The sequence below is a fragment of the Rhipicephalus microplus genome, unplaced genomic scaffold (assembly GCF_043290135.1).
Source record: "Rhipicephalus microplus isolate Deutch F79 unplaced genomic scaffold, USDA_Rmic scaffold_16, whole genome shotgun sequence".
Taxonomy (NCBI): domain Eukaryota; kingdom Metazoa; phylum Arthropoda; class Arachnida; order Ixodida; family Ixodidae; genus Rhipicephalus; species Rhipicephalus microplus.
In genome coordinates this window covers 6,569,134-6,581,959 of record NW_027464589.1, presented here as the reverse complement: position 1 = coordinate 6,581,959, position 12,826 = coordinate 6,569,134, and the positions used below count along the sequence as shown (strand labels likewise).

The window sequence follows — 12,826 nt, the reverse complement described above, 5'->3', positions numbered from 1 at the left end:
GTTCCTGGCCGGTGTCAGAGAAGCCGTGCGGCCATCCGCACGCCATTTTTGTCCTCTGTCCCTGTTTCCCTCTCCCTGACGAGAATAATACCTTTTCTCGCTGAGGGAGAGGAGACCCGTTCCGCGTGCCAGGACAGGGGGGAATCACGAGCGCTGGCCGTGCGGGTATTTCCACAACACGGCTTTCGCGCTGCCGTAAAAAGAGAAAGGGAGGCGGGGTGCACATGCTCCCCCACATCTCCCCCCCACCTTTAAGAAGGCCCCCCGTACGACAGAGACTGCAACATGAGAATATTTTGTTATTCATCATCGAGGACGGTTAGGACGGTGGGTCCCAATCCGTGCCCTCCTGCAGTTGGCCCTCTGCCGTAGGTGCAGCTGGTGACCCCACTTGTCGCCGCTGCATCCAAAGTAACCACCACCACTGCTGCCGTGCCCACTTGCGTCATGACCAGTCATTGCCACCGCTGTCATCTCCTCCACCGCCACTGCCACTGCTGTCGCCTTCCCCGCCGTTACTGCTGCCCTGGACCCGGTGCCGGTATCACTCTGGTCTGGAACACACCCCGTTGTCCCCAGCAACTCAGGGTGCTGGTGGCCATTGAGAGTTGCCTGTTAATGACAGTCCCGTTCAGCACTGGCTCAGGCTGCTCTCTCCAGCATGGTCTGGGCTGCCGCATAGGGTCACAACTCCACTGGTCTGGCAGGCTCGGGAGTCTCATTTTCAGCGTGCCACGTCATGAACTCGAGGTAGCAGAGGCCAAGGGGTGCCTGGAGAACCATGGGTCGGCTTGGTAGGCTTGTCGTCATGACAGTGGCTCTGAGGCAGCTGGCTCTCTTGGCTGGGCTGGCGGCTGGTCACCCTGGCGCCTTGGCGCCTCTTGCATAAAGGCCCGATGGGGTAGGTTGAGAGTGGCATTGTTTGGTTGGGTGGGGCTGCGATGACGACATCGATGACGTTAGGGGTGATCCGGCGAGAGGAGTGGTTTCCTCTCCGAGCTGTTCCGGCGGCACCTCTTTCTCTTTCGACTCTCCATCTGCTCGGTGAAAGTCGACACAGAAAAAAGAACAGGTTGACAATTGCACATGTATTGCGCGCGAACCCTTGCGCCCCACGTCGAACTTATCAAACGCGGCCTACCATGCATAGTTGGCTCTGCCTGACACACAAGAAGTACTGCGGTTCTGGGCTCCTCATTCAGTGTCAAGCGATATTACCCGTCGCGCGCGGCTTGGAGGGGGACTGGCCATAGTCCTCATGCTCCTCCCGGGCCACGTGGCGTTTCAAATCACATAGGTGCACCGGTCCGCCGCTCGGTTTGCTTTTTATGTTCGCGAGCCGATAAACGAGCGAAGAAACTTTCTCTCGCACTCGGTACGGTCCGGACTATTTCGCTGCCAGCGAGGCAGCTAACTGTTTACTAGCATCGCTGAGAACATGATGGCGCTGTGCAGCACCAAATCGCGTACTTCGTAGCGTACATTCCGATTCATGCAGTCGTACTGCGCCTTTTGCTGTGCCCTAGCATTGCTGAGATTATGCCGAGCCTTATGTAAAGCTTCCGCTAGCGCCTCCCGCAGCTGCGTTGCGTATTCAGCGCGTGCTGATGTCGCCACTAGCACTCCTCTGCGATCCGCAAGTACGGTCCCCATCGACTTCGGCAGTTCTCTCTCCAGATTCAGAGAAGAAGGCGCATACCCAGTTGATTGGTTCACAGTCGATCGCAATGCAAAACCGATCTCTGGAAGGTAGGTATCCCAGTCGCTATGGCTCTCAGAGATCGCAACAAGCATCTGCTTGATGCTGCAATTAACTCACTCCGTGGGGTTCGACTGAGCGTGGTAGGCGGTTGTTTTCTTATACTTAATGCCCAAGGCGGTGCATGTGTGAACAAACACCTTCGCAGTGAATTAAGACGCGTTGTGTGTAATCAGCTGAACGAGATGAACTCCATGAGCTTGAAACTACTCCACAATGCAAGCATACTAGCTCAATCTTTGCAGCAAGTCCAAGTTGGGTGCCTCCTCGTACCTTCATCCCAATCGCGGTGCACCGGTGGCACGGGGTCCGAGATAGCAGGTCGTCTAGGGCATCCATTTGCACAAGGAAAAATTTTTCGCCTTCACTTGTAGCGGTGGCAGCTTCATGATTGCGCTCCATTGCCTGAAATTTCCGCTCCGTCGCTGGCATAGCGCCAAGTTCTCTTTGCACAGCAGCGCGTTGTTGATCCGCCGCCTTTTTCTCCTCACACGTCAGGAAACTTGTTCGCAAATGCACAGTTGAGGACGCGATCGCACTTGAGGCCAATGAAAGAGAAGATGCGGAAGCCACTGTCGATGAGCACGAGACACCAGGCGCACTTGTAACGACAAATTCTTGTACCGGCGGAGCAGGAGTCCCGTTGCTAGGCGCGTCGATGCGGCCACTTTCTTGCGTAGATGAAGCAGAAGCTGCCCCACAGGTATCGTTGGCGCGATCACCGTCGGCGCACGTGCGAGCGGAGAGCCTCGCCGCGCAAACAAGCTTCATAGCTCGCTTCCTTGCACCGAACGATTGTAGCGTCTTCTTTTTCGTTGGGCGCATCGTGAGCGAACAAAACAACGGTCTCGTATAGACGGTTGAAAATCGTCTCGTAAAGACGGTTGAAAATCGTTTCGAAGACAGTTGAAACGTGCAGAGTATGCGAACGGCTGCAATGATACACGGAAGCGAGCGGAACACAAAGACGCCGGACGGAGGAGCAGCAGACGAGCGGCCGCATCGGCCGCATTATGCGCAAGAGCGCTACGTCATCGCGCGCAGCAGCCAATGGCAGTCGCGGGCTCCCCCGCGTCCTTGGGGAGCGCGCGCTTCGCCCAATCAAAGCTGCGCGCCTCAGCCGCGTGAAGCTTGAAAGCTCTCGCGAGCCCTCCAATCATGAGCGGCTTGCTCCTCTCCTGCGCTGCCACCGGCGACGCAGGTGGCGGGGAAAGAAAGAGCAAGAATTCACAAACAAAACAACACCAAAATGGCGGCGCTCCATCGAGCGGTCGAGAAACTGCGATCACGCCAAGTTGGGGTATTTTGAGCGCTCGCGCGCCGCTCAAGGGCCCCCGTGGCATGTTCTAAACTTTATTTCAAATGGTTTCGCGACGAATTAGACGTTGATATTTACAGAAAAGGTAGTTTATGACACATACTGCCCGAATATGTGGTTTGCCAAAAATCGACTTTTTCGCGATTTTTCGGTTTTCAAAGGCCGCGTCCCCCCTTAAGCTGCACGGTTGTGCCCTCGCGATCTCCGACGCCAGCGTAGCTCCCGCCGACTGGTTCGCCCTCCGTGGTCTCCTGACGCCGTGCAGCTCTCGCTTTGTGGTGCTCCGCCTTTGGACTGCTTCGACCGGATCCCCACTTTCCTATCTCCTTCTTTTTTGCGTGGCTTGCCTGTCTATTTCTTCATCTATTTCCTTCTATTCTTTTTATCCCTCCTTCCCCCCACCCCTATAAGGCACTGCGCCGTGTCACCTGAAAGCAGACAGAAATTAGGTGCCTTTTTCTTCTTTCTTACAACCACTACCACCACCACTTGTTGCAAGCTCCTCCCCCGTAGCGTCGGCAGGCATCGATCGTTGTGCTCGCAGTGTTCGTGCATTTGGAGTTAGGCCTGTCACGCGCTGTGGTGCGCGACAGGCCAAACTCCGAACAGTGCGCGACAGGCCTAACTCCGAACGGCGGAGCTCACGGATGTGGAGATTGTCGCCGAAGCTACTGCTGAGCAGCCAAATGTAGACTCTGCCGAGGTGGATCCTGCAAGCGCTGATGGTGCCCCGCTCCCGACATTAGCTGAGGTCGTAGCTGCCTTGGCCCTTGTGCGCCGCCACTGTGGCGCGATTGAAGGCACCGGCCAATCACTTATGGATTGCCTGGACTATATTGAGGACGCAGTCGTCAAACACGCCCTGGCCAACAAAAAGCAGGCTACTCTTTTTCAATATTTTAAACCAACACAATAAATACTATGTTTGAATCCTCAAGTGAGTATTTACTGCACCACGCTTGAACGGTTCGTTGGTTGTTTTCAGCAAGCTGTTGACGCATTTTTTCCGTGATTTTTTTTTATATGGAATTCTGGCTATATCGAACTATTTCGCGGTCGCCGCGCCGTTCGATATATCGAGGTTTGACTGTAATTGGTTGCATGAGGCTTGGCGGACGTCTGCCTCGTGGCTTGACACTTTGGCACACACTACATGAATGGGCGACGCGAATCACATTGCGCTCCATACCTGGCCAGGTAGCGAGGCGACACAACTTAGCGTAAGTTTTGGGGCCGCTCGCATGTTCAGCAATGCTCGAGTCTTGAAAGTAGCAAAGAAGTGCTCCCCTCAATGTGCGCGGTATCACGACTTTAAATGAATCACTTCTGTCATCTTCAGATGGTATGTACCTCACCAGGACGTCGTCATAATCCAGCAGATATGAATCCAGCATGCTCACAGTACTACCGGCAGTTACCGAGCGCTCCGCACCGACAGCAATACCAGCTGCCCCCTTGTGCGCGGTGGCCTCACTACCACCCGGCTCCTGGAGCCCGTCGAACACCTTTCAACAAAATGGATCTTTCTGCTGAGCTTCTAACAGTTCCCTTCTGCTGAAAACAATCCCTGCCCTAACGACAGCCTCAACGTGGTTCACGCTATTACCTCGAATTAACGTTTACTCCGCTGTTTGCGTTAGCGCAAGTGCTCTCAGTTCGTTCCGAATCAGTCGCATGACTTGCCTCGTGTCGGACTGGAGCACGCGATAGTGCGTCGGCCGCGGCATTGTTCTTACCCTTGCGGTAGTGAACAGTGAAGTCATAACACTGCAGTAGCACTGCCCAACGCGCCAGGCGGCCACTCGATTAATTCAAGCGCCTCAACCACGTGAGCGCCATGTGGTCAGTCTCAATCACAAACGCAACTCCCTCTATGTGAAAGTCACATTTAAGGAGAACAAAATTTATCGCCAGACACTCTTTCTCGGTTACCGAGCAGTTCCTCTCCGCCGGCATCAACGTACGGCTCGCGAACGCAATCGGTCGGAGAGAACCTCCATGCTCCTGAAGCAGAATTGCTCCTAAGCCCCGGTCGCTTCCATCTGAGGAATCACATACTCCCTGTTCAAATCGGGTAGCTGCAGCTGAGCAGTGTTGGCCAGCAGCTTCGTGAGGCGATGCAATACGGCCTCCGGCTCTTGGCTCTAAGCCGAACGCCCACCTTTCCTCAAGAGCTTCGTCAAAGGTGCCAGCACTGCCGCCCAGTCTGGAATGAATTGGCGTTAAAAATTCACCATCCCCAGAAAGTGCCTCAGCTCACTATTATCCGTCGATGAATAGCAGACTATCGCTTCAAGCTTACCCTTATCCGGCAAAATGCGACCCTCGTCAAGCGTAAATCCCAATAATGTTATTCGGGTCGCCGCTATCTGAGCTTTGTTTGTGTTCAGAGCGATGCCCGCAGACCTCAGCCTTTATAGAACGTCTCTCAAGTGGTGCAAAGGCTCATTGAACGTTTTCGAGTAAACCACTATGTCGTATAGATATGCGAGTGCGTTCTGCCACTTTGCATCTCCCAAAACACGGTCCATTAGCCTCTGATATGTAGCGGGAGCGCCCTCTAAGCCGAAAGCCATTCTCCTGAATCGGAAAAGTCCCCTGTGGCACGTGAAAGTTGACTTCTTTTTATCCCGCTCGTCCATCTCAACCTGAAAATATCCACGGCTAGCATCGAGCGTAGTGAAGTACTTCGCCCTGCCTAGGTTGGGTACTAGCAATGAAATGGAGGGAAGAGAATACGCATCCTTCTTTGTAACCTCATTCCGCCTGCGGTAGTCTACACAAAGGCGATATGTATCATCTTTCTTTGAAGCTAGAACTACCGGAAAACCCCATGGGCCGTTTGACCTCTCAACTACGCCTGTATCGATGAGTTCCCCCAAAGCAGCATCAAGAGCTTTCTGCTCAGCCAAGCTGATCGGTCGGGGATCGCACTTCCAAGGTCGTGCATCACCGTGTCAATTCTATGCTTGACCACCGTTGTGTGACCGGGGCGGTCAGTAAACATCGCGTCGTACTCTTACAACAGCAACGACAGCTGCGCTCGTTCCTCGTTCCCCTTCTAGTAGGCTCTGTGCTTCTACCAAAAGCGGGTGCACTGCCCTTCTCTGCAGCACAGCACATTGTTCCGGCGGGGTGGTTACTCGTTTTCTCGGCGTGCTTCTCTCTTCGCGTACTCGCGCCATCCCTGCGATTGGCATGCATTTGTCAATGCGGGGGCCTTCAAGAAAAGGTCTAGCGCGTCTCCGTCGCGCTTGCGGTAACCGTCGTTTGCAATGTCAATTACAATACCTGACTTGGCGAGAAAGTCTCAACCCAGTATTAGAGACATTGACAGCCCAGGAAGAGGCACGAAACGCTGTTGCCTCACGCGTCTATCCCAGCGGATAACTAGCCTAGCCACACCACTCGATTGTCCTGTGGCCGTAGCAAGGCGGAAAATGGTGTTGGTTTTTTTTAAGCGGGTATTGTTCTCGCAGCGGGTATTGTTCTGCAGTGGGCACGGCAGCAGCACAAACGGCAACATGTCAAGGAATCCGTTCTGCTTTGTTCTACAGGTGACGGCGATTCTTCTTGGAAGCGCGCTCACACCGCCCGGCTGCAGTGCAGAAGCAGCAAGTGCCGATCAGATTGCAGGAGCTGGTATCCGGCTATCATCAAGCGGCTATCACCTCGTCAGCAACACGAGCCTGTTCCTCGTTCAAAAGTATGCATGGATGCCGACAGGAGGAGCGTCACATCAGATGACGTCACAACTCGTCCAGCCCGCAACCAGTATAAGAAGAGAAGGAGCACCGTCGTCCTTCAGTGGGCACGGCAGCAGCACAAATGGCAACATGTTAAGGAACCCATTCTGCTTTGTTCTACAGGTGACGGCGATTCTTCTCGGAAGCGCACTCACACCGCCCGGCTGCAGTGCAGAAGCAGCAAGTGCCGATCAGATTGCAGGAGCTGGTATCCGGCTATCATCAAGCGGCTATCACCTCGTCAGCAACACGAGCCTGTTCCTCGTTCAAAAGTATGCATGGATGCCGACAGGAGGAGCGTCACATCAGATGAAGTCACAACTCGTCCAGCCCGCAACCAGTATAAGAAGAGAAGGAGCACCGTCGTCCTTCAGTGGGCACGGCAGCAGCACAAACGGCAACATGTTAAGAAACCCGTTCTGCTTTGTTTTTCAGGTGACGGCGATTCTTCTTGGAAGCGCGCTCACACCGCCCGGCTGCAGTGCAGAAGCAGCAAGTGCCGATCAGATTGCAGGAGCTGGTATCCGGCTATCATCAAGCGGCTATCACCTCATCAGCAACACGAGCCTGTTCCTCGTTCAAAAGTATGCATGGATGCCGACAGGAGGAGCGTCACATCAGATGACGTCACAACTCGTCCAGCCCGCAACCAGTATAAGAGAAGGAGCACCGTCGTCCTTCAGTGGGCACGGCAGCAGCACAAACGGCAACATGTTAAGGAACCCGTTCTGCTTTGTTCTACAGGTGACGGCGATTCTTCTTGGAAGCGCGCTCACACCGCCCGGCTGCAGTGCAGAAGCAGCAAGTGCCGATCAGATTGCAGGAGCTGGTATCTGGCTATCATCAAGCGGCTATCACCTCATCAGCAACACGAGCCTGTTCCTCGTTCAAAAGTATGCATGGATGCCGACAGGAGGAGCGTCACATCAGATGACGTCACAACTCGTCCAGCCCGCAACTAGTATAAGAAGAGAAGGAGCACCGTCGTCCTTCAGTGGGCACGGCAGCAGCACAAACGGCAACATGTTAAGGAATCCGTTCTACTTTGTTCTACAGGTTTGTAAACATTTGCCTACGCATCGAAACCGCAGCGATGACCGTTTTTTAGTGCTGTTGCCTTGTCCCACAATGATAAAATGTGCACTTAGTTGTATTTGTTCTTTACCAACGAACTTGTTAGTGTGTGGCGATATTGAATCAAATCCTGGTCCCACGGAAAAGGAGATGTTGGAAGCACTCCTCGCTGGTCAAGCCAAAACAAATGAAAATACATAATAGGAGATTCAAAAAAATTGCAGAACACTAAAGGATGCTCGAGTCAAACAAAATTATCTGCCGCAATTAATTGATGACGCAATAAAACGTGCCGACATGCATAATCGTAGAACGCTATTGTGCGCTGCTAAAAACTCGACTCCCTCACCGCAGACAAACTTAGTCCTTACCCATTCTGCGTCAGTTCCGCGTGTTTCAAATGTGCAGAGAAAGCACCACAATATTCTAATGCAAAGTGAACGCTTAAGAACCATTTTCCTCGAACCACCTAAAGCAGTGTATCGCAAAGCTAAATCTATTCGAGACATACTCTCATCGTCATCATCGTCGAAAGCAGACAGTCCTGACACGATCGGGTGCCATCCTTGCCAAAAACCGCAATGCAAAGTATGCCCATACATGCGCACGTGCCAACGGGTCACCAGTACTGGTTCCAACTTTTCCTTAAAAGTCAAAGGCAATCTTGACTGCGATTCTAAGAACGTGATATGCATGATAGAATGTGCGGTATGTGAATTACAGTACATTGGTCAAACAGAAGGGCCTTTTAGACCGCGTTTTAACAACCATAAATCTCATGCTAACACCTTGCTCCACTTGCCCATTTCAAGACACGTGCACCTCCCTGGCCACTCTTTTGAAAATCTACAGGTCACATTACTAGAATCTGGTTTCCGCACAAATTATGATAGAGAAGCCCGTGAATCATTCCTCATCTATAAGTTCGACGCCGTCGCATCTGGTCTGAATGAAAACGTAGGAAAACTTAGTTGCCTATCTGCGTAACCTGTATCACCCTGTCCATCTTTTTTCAACCTTGCTCAGCAAGTCGCACTACATTGTCTGTATCCGTTGATTACGTAGCAGCTTTGTAACGTCTTTGTCATCTTTATTAGTAATTTATAGTTTTTTTCTTTTTCCCTTGCTTTTACCGGTCGGACTACTCTTCATGTTATGTGCTTTATCTTTTATGCGTTTTATCTTTTATTTGTGAACAACGTGCTCGCCATGTGCTCGCGCATGGAAGCAATATCTTTTTACTCGTAGATTAGGTGCTCTTTATATTGTGTGACTTGCATATATATATATATGCCCATATATAGCCTTTCATGTCGGTTTTCACATTTGTATCTTACTGATATGCACATGTATATAAACAGCACTCGTGCCATAAACTGTATTCTGATGAAGGCCGGACCCACGGCCGAAACGTCAATAAAATCACTTCGTACGTGCGTCTTCTTTCCTATACGGATAATTTTACCCGAACCCAGCATCACTTTTGTTTTTGGTATATATATATATATATATATATATATATATATGAGAAAGAAGTGTATACCTCAGGACTCGTTTTTTCATGTTTTGAGTCAATGTTATTGAGATCTAACAGACAATACTGCCAAGAAATGTATAGGGGAAGTTATTGGAATAAGAAGAAAGAAAAGTAAGTGCAAAAAAGACTTGCCGTGAGTAGGAATCGAACCTACGACCTTCGAATAATGCGTTCAATGCTCTACCACTGAGCTATCCTGGTGGCTATTCCCCAGCCACATTATTGGGTTTATATGTAAATTTAAACGTGGGAGTGTCAGACAGCGCCATCTTTAGCCACGGCAACGAGTGTGGTACACTCTCTTTATGAGCCTGTATGTCATCACATAGCACGTGAACTTATTACGAGCTGGCAGCTGATCAATAGTCCCTCGTGTACAACTTAACGGCACCAAGTCTGGCTGTACGAGACCCTCGTTAATAAGGGAAAAAAGTGTATACCTCAGGGCTTGTTTTTCCGTGTTTTGACACAATATTAATGAGATGTAACAGACAATAATGCCAAGAAAAGTATAGGGGAAGTTATTAGGCCAATTTTAATGTAAATGAGAAGAAAGAAAAGTGGGTGAAAAAATTACTTTCTGCGAGCAGGAATCGAACCTACGACCTTCGAATATCGTGTTCGATGCTCTACCACTGAGCTATCATGGCGGCTACCTCCCGGCCACTGACACTAATATATACATATATATATATATATATATATATATATATATATATATATATATATATATATATATATATATATATATATGCCAAGGTGTAGTGCACAATCTGCATACATTGCTCAATTGACTTGAGGAAGGCATCAGTTTTTTTTGGGGTGGGGGAGAGCGGCGTGGGTAGAGAGCTGCATCGCAACACCTATACGACAATTTTGTTTGCTCATAGAATCAGACAAAATGGCACTTGGTTCATTTTCCTTAGTTTGCACATATTTATTTACATGAATAAATGCTAAGGGAATAAAGCGTACGAATCCATAGATATATTTATCTGCCTAAACAAGTGATGAAAGGGCTCATATAGAAGCATTGTAGAAAACAATGTCGTTTAAAGGATACCATGATATGCGAAAAATAGCACTTACTACAATAAATAAACATAAAACTTTCCACACCTCCACACCGCCTGTGGATCGAGAATAACCATTGTGATTAACGCAATCCAAAAGTATTTATTGCTAATTACACTCTTCCATGACCGTAATCATGTGAGGCACAATGTGAAGCATGTGAAATAAACACTGTAGTAAACCAAGTGAAACGTGTGCCTAACCTTATTGAAAAGCAAGAGCATGTAACCAATAATTGCGAAAAGCTTCTGTGCAGCGTTGGCTTCAACCCGCTGCTGAACACCGGGGCCACACGTTTCAGCTTTCACTGGTTAACCATTTGTACTGAGTGCTTGGGCGGTAGTTTTTTCTTCCTCCTGTCGCTTGCTGAAGCTCATACAGATTCGTACTATAACCTTGAGGAAAATCGGCGGGCGCGGTCGTTCAACTATTGTGGGAATGATGGTAAGTACACAGTTAGGATCAAATTGTGTTAGTGAACTATCTACGGGTGTTCTCTTAGGATCTAATTGCGTTAGTTAGCGAACTACCTACGCTTGTTCTCAGTTTCAGTTCGGTTCTGCGCGCAGCAGCTTCACTTGGCCTGCAGCGTTCACAGGCATGCGTATATGTATGTGTCGGGGAGCGGCGCGAGGATTGTTGTCTTCCTGAAAGTGACAGCAGCATGCCAGCTTTCCTGGCTTAGGCAACGTTTCATATTTGTGGTTCGTATTCGATACTTTTGAAGAGTCATTCAATTACCAATCTCCATTATTATGTAATTAGAAATTTACCAATCAATTGGTAATCAATTTACCAATCAATTCACTTAATTGTCAATATAATTACGTCTTTCCTACACGCACTCAACGTGGCTACAAAACAATGATGAAGCGACGTGAACGCCCCTAAATGATCCACTGAAGATCCCCGCGTTAAAGAGGTCTCTTCTGTTCTGCACTGAATGGTCTTTACAGCGGAGTGAGAGATCCATTGCATATGAACCACTGCTTTCACGATATTTCTGCACATGAGCACACGTGCCTGCCATTGGTACAAACAAATCTGTTTATTACTGTTCTGTACAATATTTTTATTTCCATAAATTGATTATGCATATTCCAAGTTCAAAATGCATGTTTATTTTCACGATTTCAAAAACACTCTTCATTATTTGCTAGCACCAAATCACGAGAAAAATTTATAGCATGGTATAATACCCTAGTTCAGGTGAAATTTGTCCCAGTTTTGTGTCAATATCGAGGTCACGCAGAGTTCCTGCGATCAGCTTTATATTAGGAAGAATGAAGCAAGTCTTTATTGAGAATAGGTTCATGTCACTGTTTTATTCTTGGTGAATGAGCGCCGCGAATGCCAAGAACGAAATTCACTCGAAGCAGACACGGAGCTTTTACACTCCATCAATCTCTTTGTGGTTGGAGAGTCTGGTGTCTAGCCTGCTGGTACATAGCTTGGAATCTAGGAACCCTGCATTTGTAAAACACATACACAAGAAGACAAATAAGACAACCGCACACGCTGGGGCTGGCGGTGGTCATGTGTTTTTTGGAGGCTGGGTTTTTTGATTCTATGCCATGGTGGTCAAAGCGCAGCTTAATCAGGCTTGCGTGCCCCACGTAGACATTTCAAAAAATTAATTTGAGCGCAAACACACGACACATTGACGCAAACACTCACCCAGGCATAAACACGCACTGTGCTATGTGTGTGCGCGTGTGAATGTGTCGTGTGCGCTCAAATAGTTTTTTTCAATGATCTACTAACTAGCCCAACAACAAGTTTTCCTACTATCATAGACACTCGCTCTAGATTCCACTCAATGTTTTGTGTTATGAAATTTTACGCTAAAACTGTGGGCTTCTCAATCAGCTTCAGCAGTGCACTTGCTGATCACTGAGGACACTGGGATGTGAAAACACTCGCTGACTTTTGTCGTTTTGTTAAAAGCGGGGACGACCGCTGTGGCCATGCCTTCAGTACTGTACGACGTTGTGGGACTTTACCGCGTTGGGTTAGCACATTCGCCGCGGCATCGTAATATATATAATTATAAAAAAATGACTAATTGTGGTGCGCAGCGCGACGACAGCATGCCCGCCCTGAAAAATTTCGGCGGCAGCACCAAGCTGCATGAGGTAACCAGGCCCCGTCGCACAGCTCTACACTGAGTTACATCGATGCCTGTGGCTTGTTCTCAAACTTGCCTTAGGCAGGCTTGATGTCGGGAAAGCAACCTCATTAATATGACTTATAAAGCGTTTTACAACAGCAAAAGAACAACCAGTCATCGCACAATGCGAATAGCGAAACAAGTGGGT

The 12,826-nt window shown here is 49.3% G+C and overlaps 1 protein-coding gene across 9 annotated transcripts in view; it reads left to right on the top strand.

The window, feature by feature from the left end:
- Hel89B (histone acetyltransferase 1) overlaps positions 1-12,826 on the top strand; it is a 913,881-nt gene that overhangs the window by 759,131 nt on the left and 141,924 nt on the right. The window lies entirely within an intron of this gene.